The following is a 10,330-nucleotide window of genomic DNA, read 5'->3' as shown; positions in this document are numbered from 1 at the left end:
CATTCTGATTCAACACATACTTGTTGAGCCCCAGCTGGGTGTTTGGTAGTTGGAGGTTGGGTGCCCAGAGCAGCCTGTTCAGTCTTGTAGGGGAACAGGTGGTAAATGTGGGAACAACTGGAGGCCTGTCATGTGTGAGGAGCACAGCGGATTGGTGCGAGTGGTGGGAACCAGAGATCAGGGTAGCTGCATGGAAGAGGGGGCTTTTACTCAGGGTTAGGGAGGACCCCCAGGTTGTGTTGGACCACTTGGGACCAGTCATTGCTCCCCTCTGCTGCTTTTGCACATGGTCATCTTGATCCTTTCTTCTGTTAGGAGTTACTCCAGTTTGTAATTACACATCTCTTCTCCAAGGGCCATCAGAGCTGTGTCTGTGTAATCTCTTAGTGTACCCTGGCCCAGTGTGTAGTAGGCCCTTAGCGAACATTTGTGGATGAAGGAGGAGGGTACTCTTGAGGATTGAGTAGCCCTGTGTGTGAAGTGCTTGGCCCAGGACTTGAGGGCGAGTTGCAGACAATAAATATTAGTTGCTGGTGCTGTTTTGCTTTCTTTTTTAATTTTTTTCTAAAGCTTTCCAGGCCATTTTCCCCAAACCTCATTCACTCAACAGTGAGGGTGTGGGGTAGTAGTTAATAGGAAGTGGTGTTGTGGAGTGCTAGTTCTGGAATTAGACCTCCTGGATTCACAGTCAGCTCTAAATTCTAGTTTGACCTCAAGCAAGACACTTAGCAGTAGGTCCCCCAACTTGAGAAACAGTTAAGACAGTGGTGCCAGCTCAGAGAATTGTTGTGAGGGTTGAAAAGATAGTATGGGAAGTGGTTTAACACTCTCTAGAGTCTGGCATGTAATGAGCTCTCAATTTTTCGGAGGTGGTTTTGTTTATATGTATGTATTTGTAAATTAACTGTTCAGAAAACTGAAAACATGAGTCATTCTGTATCCCAGAAACCCCAGGTTTGATGTGCTGGTTATATACATTTTCCTAATTTTCTTTAAACTCAATACATATACGATTATGGAAATAATAAGTGTTCCTCCTCATGCCGCTTGAAATCATTTGTGCCCAACCCTTCAGGGGGGCTTCCCAGGTGGCGCAGTGGTAAAGAATCCCCCTGCCAATGCAAGAGACATAGGAGACATGGATTCGGGACCTGGAGGAGGGCTTGGCAACCCACTCCAGTATTCTTGCTTGGAGAATCCCATTGACAGAGGAGCCTGGTGGGCTATAGTCCATGGGGTCACAGAGTCGGACGTGATTGAGCTCATATGCCAGCCCTTCAGGAGATGTTGATTTTGCACGTTTTTTTGGGGGGGGGATGTTCATCGTGGGGTGACCTCATCAGAGCTTTGGTGCAGGGCAGTGCAGTGGTCTCCAGACTGTCAGTGAAAAGCACTCCAACATAAACATGTATTTATTTTTTTAAAACACATAATTTATTTATACACCTTCGCCTCTCTCGTGGGTCCTCAAAACATTGGGAGGTAACCGTAGACCAGCTGTCTGTCCTCACTGTTTATCAGATGTGGGAGAGTGGGAGGGACTCGGTGTATTGGGTGAATATCCCTTGAGAACGTTCTGCCAGTGAAGAAACTGAGGTCCAGGCATATTTCACCAGGGCCTCTGGGGTTGAATATCCAAGTCTGACTCCTGGGTTGGCCAGTTTCCCTCTTGGTGCCTTCAAGAAATGGAATAAGTCCTCAGACATGACGACTGATTTTGGCCTGGCTCATCAGGGCTGCCGTGGCTCGGAGGGCATTCAGATTGACCCTAGACAGAGCACAACGTCCATGGCGCCCCCTGGAGTTGTGCGGGAAGTGGCCCACCCCTGCATTCCCGGTTCACATAGGGAACAGGCATGCACCTGCTGTGAACCTGGTGCTGCTGAGGGCTGGGAGCTCAGCCAGGAACAGGCAGACAAGGACCCTGTCCTCATTCACTCATACCCATCTCCTTACTTGCGAAGAGGGCTGGTCCAGTAATAGTACCCAACTTCTACGATTGTTGCAAGGACCAAACAACAGCAAAATGATGGATGACCAATGTTAAGTGCTTAGGAAAGAGCCTGACACACGAGAGTAGACAGTTTGTCACTGTTGTTATTTATTAGGATCCCAACAGCATCCTAGTGGGTTAAGATACAGAACAGATTTTTGCCCCATTGCAGTAGTTGCATATGTTTTCAAAGTGGTAGGAAAGGAATTGGTGCCTCCATTCTGTCCTTAATAATTTAAAAATGCTGTGCTTTGCAGTTTCACCATACGGCACTGGAAAGAGGGAAGTGTGTTAGGTGGCTTGGATTTTGAAAAATGTAAAATGTTTGTTTTCCCTTTCACATATCTCCTGATAACTGGATTGGAACACTGGAGAATCAAAGTTGTTTTTTTTTTTTTTTTAAAGAATGCACAAAACCTACTCTAAAAGGGAAGTAACAGCGCTCGAATATTGGTGAGGGGAGAGGTCTAAGGGTGAATCTGTGAGAACTGAGTTGAGATCACTTGAGCTCTTATCTTCCAGGTGTCATCCCTAAGAAGCAGGAAGCTCATGGGTGTGATCAGTGATATCTTCGTGTTTGCTCTTGTGTGCTTAGTCATCAGTTGTGTCCAACTCTTTGTGACCCCCATAGACTGTAGCCCGCCAGGCGCCTCTGTCCATGGAATTTCCCAGGCAAGAATACTGGAGTAGGTTGCCATTTCCTACTCCAGGGGATCTTTCCAACCCAGGGATTGAACCCCCATCTCCTGTGTCTCCTGAATTGCAGGCAGATTCTTTCCTTGCTGAGCCATTGGGGAAGTTTTTCAGGATATGGATTTGATGGGCATGAGAAAGTGGGCCTCTGCTCATCTTCCTGAGTGGGAAGGGGCCTGGAGCTGCCTCCAGGCATAGCTGGGTTTCTTGGGGGATTCCGTTTCCCACAGCAGAGGGAAGGGAAGGGTTGTAGTCAGTTCCTCTCAGGGAATGGGCTTTGTTGTCCTGGCCCCTTCCTGAAAGCCAAGACTGGTTTCCAGAGCTTGGTTTTGGGGCTCCGTTACTTTGCCTAAGGGCCGTGTATTCATTTTTGTGTGCGGACACTTGTTACCCGGGAGCAGTCTTGAGTTTCGCTCACTGTGAAGTCTACCAGCTCCTAGAGTGTGATAAAGAGGAAAGGCTTTCCCAGTGAGGACCTGCTGTAGAGCCTAGGGGATTGTACTCAATATTTTGGCATAGCCTGTAGGGGAAAAGAATCTGAAAAGGGTTATGTCCAAGTATCACTGTGTTGTACACCTGAAGCTAACATATGGTCAATCAACTAGACTGCAATTTAAAAAAAAAGAGAGGATGGGCTTTAAAACGGCTGCCTGGGGTGGGGTAAGTTCTCCTTTCACTGGCGAGTCGCGCCTCACTGGGTCAGGAAGCAGGTGGCCGTGTGGCAGTTGCTGCCTCACCTGGTACCATGCGAGACGGGAGGGGGCAGGGTTTGCCCCAAAAGCCTCAGGATAGTTGGAGGGAGGGTGTCTCTTGTGCCCATGGCTACACTGATGCGCAGGGGGCTCCTCCGTGTGCCGTGGGAGCTGCTTCTGCCCCTGATGAACTCGGAGCACACGTTGGACCGCAGCCAGGACTCCTGGCGCCTCCTTGGAATAGCCCCTGGAGGCTCTTGCCTCGGGAGTGCTCCCTCTGCTGCACTTTGTGCTCCTTTGGACTCTCCTCCTCCTGTGTCTTCTGTTCCTCAGCCAGCATCGGTGCTCAGGCACCAGAGTCAGACAGGCTTGAGGCAGGCAGGACTCTCTTCCCACGTGACTTTGGGCAAACAGCCTCTCGGAGCATAAACCCCCTGTTTCACCCCAAGCGGGTGTGAGTTGAGGCCAAAATGCAGCCTGGCTGGGCTTTGCTAAGCCTGGTTCCAGGGCTGGTTGCCCCCAGGGAAGGGACATTTTTTGTATTTCTTTTTTTTTTGATAATTCTATTATTTATTTATGGCTGTGCTGAGTCTTCATTGCTTCTCATCTTATTTCTCCAGTTGCAATAAGCAGGAGCGACTCTTTAGTTGCAGTGCACGGACTTCTCATTGCCGTGGCGTCCCTTGTTGCGGAGCACAGGCTTCAGGTGTGTGGGCTTAAGTAGTTGCGGCACGATGGGCTCTAGCGCACTGGCTCAGGGGTTGTGGCGCACAGGGTTAGTTCCTCTGTGGCATGTGGGATCTTCCCAGACCAGGGATGGAACCCATGTCTCCTGCATTGGCAGGTGGATTCTTGAGCCACCAGGAAAGCCCCTTATATTTCAAAAGGTATGGCATGTGCTAGCTGAGGCCCTTCCGGTCACTTTGGTCATCCCTGTCTCTTATTCTCCCACTCTCACATCCATTCCATCTGCCGGTTCAGAAAAATCTAAAACCACCGTCAGACCATGTCACTGCCTTACCTGGAGTCTACCAGTGGTTTCCCATTGCACCTTGGATGGACTTCTGCTTCCTCACCACAGCCCTCAAGGCCTGTGATCTGTGCTCTTCACCCATCTCTGATCTCATCTGCGGCCTCTCCCTTCTCGCCTGCTCGTCTCCTTCAGGGTCCCACCCCAGGGCCTTTGTACTTACTGATCCTGTGCCTGCCCATGGCCACTGGCTCCCATCGCACTCCAGATTTCTGCTCAGATGTGTCCCCATCACTGAGACTCCCAGGCCACCATGGTTGGAAGCGCACCTCCCATCAGCTTGACTGTTAATCCTACGTGATTATGCATAGCTCTTCCAGCCACTAGCAATGTGTCCTGTTTGTGTCACTCAGTTGTCAGTTCCACCAGGCAGAGACTTTGTTCTCTGCTGCATGCCCAGTCCCTGGAACCCAGTTCAGGGCGAGCTTGTTCTCCCCAGGTGTTTGGAGGTGGCTGGAGGGCCTGTACAGCACTGCCACACTTGCACTTTGTGCGTCCCTGTTGTAGGGGAATTTCTCTCCAGCATCTCCAGGAGTCGCAGCTAATGCTCAGTGTGAGTCCAGACCAGGCCTCACAGCACACTCAGCTGAGCATCCAGTGGGGCTCGGTCAGCCTTAACAGAGGAGAGGAGGAGAGTCTGCCTAGGTTTCAGAGGCAGAGCAGGGTCAGGACTGAAGCTGAAGCTCCAGTACTATGGCCACCTGATGCAAAGAGCTGACTCATTGGAAAAGACACTGATGCTGGGAGGGATTGGGGGCAGGAGGAGAAGAGGGTGACAGAGGATGAGATGGTTGGGTGGCATCATCAACTCAGTGGACGTGAATCTGAGCAAATTCCAGGAGATAATGAAGGACAGGGAAGCCTCGCATGCTTAGTGCATGGGGTCGAAAAGAGTCGGAGACGACTGAGTGGCTGAACAAGGGTCAGGACAGAACTGTAAAACTTGTTATGGTTACTTGCTGTGTGTTTATGTTGGGTCACCTGGAGCCTGCTGTGCTCAGTTGCTAAGTTGTGTCTAACTCTTTGCAACCCCATGGACCGTAACCTGCCAGGCTCCTCTGTCCATGGAATTTTCCAGGCTAGAATACTGGAGTGGGTTGCTGTTTCCTTCTCCAGGGCACATGGAGTCTGGATCATAGTAAAAAGAGTTTGTTGTAGATAGGCAGTGTTTGTGTTCTGGAAGGTGGTTTTATCTCCCTGCCAGATTAGAGCTTGAACTCCCTGCGGGCCTGGTTGGCCTGCGTGTCTCCTGCCATGTTATAAATGGGGAGGTACTCTTCAGTGGTTTTCAAATGAATGAAATACTTAAGGGCGGAGTGGGAGGGGGAGGATTCCAATGCATCAAATGATGTATAATTCCCAATGCTAAAAATAATACTCGCTAACAATTTGGCATGTCTACCTCTTAGGCAGACCTGAGAAGACATTGTGATTTATCATCATCAGGACATGGGTTTTTAGTTTCTGAAATTTATTCTCTTTTAAATGCAGGGCAAGTTTTTGCTATATGTTGCAGGGATAATGTTTGCTACAGAACAGCCCGCTTCGGGGCAGCTATGGGCTCAGGAATGTGCTATTTTGATGTGGTCCCTGAAACCACAGATGCCCCGACCCACACGTCCTTGCTGGTTTGAGGACTGCTGCACCCCACAGCCTCAGGTCAAGCGTGGAGGGTTTTATTAGTTGTGGAATATCTAGGGGGAAATCTCATTTTGTAGTTTAAATGTGACAAATGAGGCTGGATTTGCTGAAGCCACCTGGCCAAGCTGCCTTGAACTCTTTCTGAGCTCCAAGCCATGACTTGACTGCTCTGGAGCTGCTGCTGAAGTGTGTCTTCAAGCAAATTTCTCCATGCCCCAGAAACAAAGCAGCGGCTATCCTGGGACCAGACTTAAATACACAGCTGGTTTTTAGGCAAAATGGAAAAAAAAACCCTTAACTGATCATCTCAGTAAGCAGATTTCAGAGGGTCCCCATCGCCCGTTAGCAGCCTGTCCTGCTGCAGTGATCAGCCACCCATGATCCTTTTAAGAGAAATCGTGGTCCTTGGAAAAGAAGCACTGAGGCCGGTACGAAAGAAGAAACGAGACCTCTGATACTGAAGTAGTCTGATTCCACATCTGAACATCAGCACAGCAATTTTGGTGAAGTTGAAAGTAGATGGAAAATAACACAGTCTCCAAACACTTTCATTGTCCTTGTTTATTTCCCCAAAGACACTTCCTGGTCATCTTTTCTGGGTGTTGACTTCTCAGGTATTTTGTCTGACCTAGGCTTTTTTTTTTCCCCCCTTAAAAAGTGTGTGTGTGTGTTTAAATGCGGTTTACAGAAGTAATAGATGGTTAAAACAAACACACACAAAGAAAAAACTCCAGAAGTCTGTGATGTGGAACGTGTTAAGTTCCCCATCACACGCCTCCATAGCAAGCCACTGGCAGTTTGGTACATGTTTTCTTGGGGCTAGCTTCTATGCTTGGATTAACATGAGGAAATTGTTATTCTTAGCAAAACGGTGCTCAGACCTACACCCCTAACTTTGATGGTACCTTCTTCCCCCGCTTCATTTTGGACTATCTCCATATACATATGTACAGTGCTACCTCAGTCTTTTTTTTTTTTAACTTACTCATTTATTTACCTGTTTTGGTTTTGATTGCCTGGTTTGATTTGCTGGGTTTTGATTTTTTTCTCGAACCTTTTCTCCAGTTGCAGGCAGAAGCTGTTTCCTAGTTGCGGTGCACAGGCTCCCATCGCAGTGGCTTCTCTTGTTGCGAAACACAGGCTCTAGGCACATGGGCTTCAGTGGTTGCAACGCTTGGGCTTCATAGCCCCTGGCAGCTGGGATCTTAGTTCCGGGCCAGGGATTGAACCCGTTGCCTTCCACTGGCAGGCAGGTGGCCCTTCAGGGAAGTTCTGCAGTCAGCCAAGGGAGGGAGCCTCCCCGTGATTTCTTTGTGACTGATGTGTCCTCAGTAATAGTCACACAGAAGCAAAACATAATCCCCCTGAATTTTGAAATATTCCTTTATTTTTTCCATGACCTTGAAGCAGTTAAGGAAAACCTGCTTTCTCTCATCACAGTACTTTTGACACCAAACATATTTTTTTTTCCCCCTACACCAAACAGTTCTCCAGGTTTGTAAGGACACCATTTGGGTGTCCAGCAGTTCATTTGAATTCTGACACTAACCACCCAGAATTAGTGGAGACCTCACCGGTTAGGGGTTCAGTCCCACGAGACTGATGCCCCTTCAGATGCCAGCTGCAAGTAGTGGGTGGGTTTCCAGGTTATCCACACTCCTGTCCAGCTTGGTTACAAACAGGGATTCCCATGATGCCCTTGGCAGGTTTGGTAATTTGCGCTGCTGCTGCTGCTGCTGTTTAGTCGCTAAGAAGTGTCCAATTCTTTGTGACCCCATGGCCTGTAGCCCCCAGGCTCCTCTATCCACAGGATTTCCCAGGCAAGAATATTGCAGTGGGTCGCCATTTCCTTCTGTAGGGAATCTTACTTATGTTTACTGGTTTGTAAAGGCTACAGAAGAAGAGCCAGCAGAAGAGATACGTAAAGTGAGGTCCAGAAAAATTCTGAGTGCAGAAGTGTCTGTCCCCATGCATTTGGGGTACAACACCCTTTTGGCACATGAACGTGTTCACCAACCCTAAAGCTCTGTGAACCCCATAGTTTAGGGTTTTTGGTTGTCACATAACCATGATCTATGAACTCAGTATCCAGCTCCTCTCCCCTCCCTGGAGGATGGAGCTGAAGTTTCTAAACTATTAACGTCTTTCTTCTCACCAGCTCCCATCCTAAAGTTACTCAGGAGCCCACCAGGAGTAGCCTCATTAGAACCAAAGACTGTCCTGTTTCTGAGGGAATTCTAAGGGATTTTGGAGCTCTGTGTAAGATACTCTTATCACCCTTATCACTTAGGAAATTGCATGGGTTTTAGGAACTTCTTCTGTCAAGAACTGAAGGTAGAGACCACAAATACATTATTTCTCATTGTCACAGATAGACATAGATTTCTTAAACAGAACCCCAGAACCATTCATTGTAAAAGAACAGACTTGATAGTTCAGTTCAGTTGCTCAGTCATGTCTGACTCTTTGCGACCCCATGGACTGTAGCATGCCAGGCTTCCCTGTCCATCATTTAACTACTGGAGCTTGCTCAGACTCCTGTCCATTGAGTTGGTGATGCCATCCAACCATCTCATCCTCTGTTATCTGCTTCTCCTGCCTTCAGTCTTTCCCAGTATCAGGGTCTTTTCCAGTGAGTCAGTTCTTCACATCAGGTGGCCAGAGTATTGGAGTTTCAGCTTTAGCATCAGTTCTTCCAGTGAATATTCGGGATTGATTTCCTTCAGGATTGACTGGTTTGATCTTGCAGTCCAAGGGACTCTTAAGAGTCTTCTCCGACACCACAGTTCAAAAGCATCAATTCTTTGGCACCCAGCCTTCTTTATAGTCCAACTGTAACATTCATACATGACTACTGGAAGAACCATAGCTTTGACTAGACGGATGTTTGTCCGCAAAGTAGTGTCTCTGCTTTTTAATATGCTGTATAGGTTTGTCATATCCTTTCTTCCAAGGAGCAAGCGTGTTTTTAATTTCATGGCTGCAGTCACCATCTGCAGTGATTTTGGAGCCCAAGAAAATAAAGTCTGTCGCTGTTTCCATTGTTTCTCCATCTATTTGCCATGAAGTGATGGGACTGAATGCCATGATCTTCGTTTTTTGAATGTTGAGTTTTAAGCCAACTTTTTCAATCTCCTCTTTCACTTTCATCAAGAGGCTCTTTAGTTCTTTTGCTTTCTGCCATAAGGGTGGTGTCATCTGCATATCTGAGGTTATTGATATTTCTCCCAGGAATCTTGATTCCAGCTTGGGCTTCCCTGGTGACTCAGCTGGTAAAGGAATCACCTGTAATTAGGGAGACCTGCGTTTGATCCCTGGGTTGGGAAGAACCCCTGAAGAAGGGAAAGGCTACCCACTCCAGTATTCTGGCCTGGAGAATTCCATGGACTGTATAGTCCATGGGGTTACAAAGAGTCAGACACGACTGAGTGACTTTCACTTGATATACATCATTAAAATTGTTAATTAAGAACTTGTTTTCATCGCTGAGAGACAGTAATTGTAATCACTTATCCTCAATAAAATGTAGTGAAAGCTTAGAGCCTGTGTAAAAGTGGATCTTTCGGTGGCCATTGAGCCTGTGAGAAGGCACAACACCGTTAGTCACAAGGGAATAGAAACTAAAACCGTAATGAGGTTCGATTATACCCTCACCAGAACGGTTACAAATTAAAAAGACCCACGGCACCAAGTGTTGAATTAGAGGAACTGGAGTGCTTACTCTGCTGCTGCAGGGAGGGCAGTGAACGTGATTATTTTGCTAATTTGGAAAACTGGCAATATCTGCCAAGCTAACGTTATTATGCCTCCCTTATGACCAGCAGTTCCCCTCCTGGACATGCACACAAGGAAAGTGTGCGCCCACGTCCACCTACTGACATTGTTCACATCGGCTTTACATCTGCTGGCCAAAACCTGGGAGCTCGGGGTCTGGGAATAGGAGAATTGATGGCTGTCCCTACAGCATGGATGCTCCTCTCAGAGCTGACGTTGTGCAGAAGTAAACTGTGTGACCCTCCTTTCAGATGGAGTTCAGTAGCAGGTGAAACTAACCTACAGCGAGAGAATCGGAACAGGGATTCTGCTGGGAGGGTGATGGGCACGGCTGGAACCAGGCGCCGTGGAGCTGCCGTATCTGGTCTAGGACTCGTGTAGCTGTACACCTAGGATCCTGACGCTTCAAGTATGCCACCACCCGGGAGGCTACACCAAGGGCTGGAGGGCTGCTCCCCGCTGCCCTCTTCCGGTACTCCACACCCATGCCCTGCTGTAGGTCTGCCC

The 10,330-nt window shown here is 48.2% G+C and overlaps 1 protein-coding gene across 7 annotated transcripts in view; it reads left to right on the top strand.

Annotated features, from left to right (window-relative positions):
* The window catches only part of SMARCA4 (SWI/SNF related, matrix associated, actin dependent regulator of chromatin, subfamily a, member 4), a 92,037-nt gene that overhangs the window by 1,373 nt on the left and 80,334 nt on the right, over nucleotides 1–10,330 (top strand). The gene's annotated exons all lie outside the window — the stretch shown is intronic.

Source organism: Oryx dammah, unplaced genomic scaffold, assembly GCF_014754425.2.
Source record: "Oryx dammah isolate SB20612 unplaced genomic scaffold, SCBI_Odam_1.1 HiC_scaffold_5, whole genome shotgun sequence".
NCBI classification, from domain to species: domain Eukaryota; kingdom Metazoa; phylum Chordata; class Mammalia; order Artiodactyla; family Bovidae; genus Oryx; species Oryx dammah.
The sequence above is the reverse complement of the archived record's forward strand: the minus strand, read 5'-3'. Positions and strand labels throughout refer to the sequence as shown.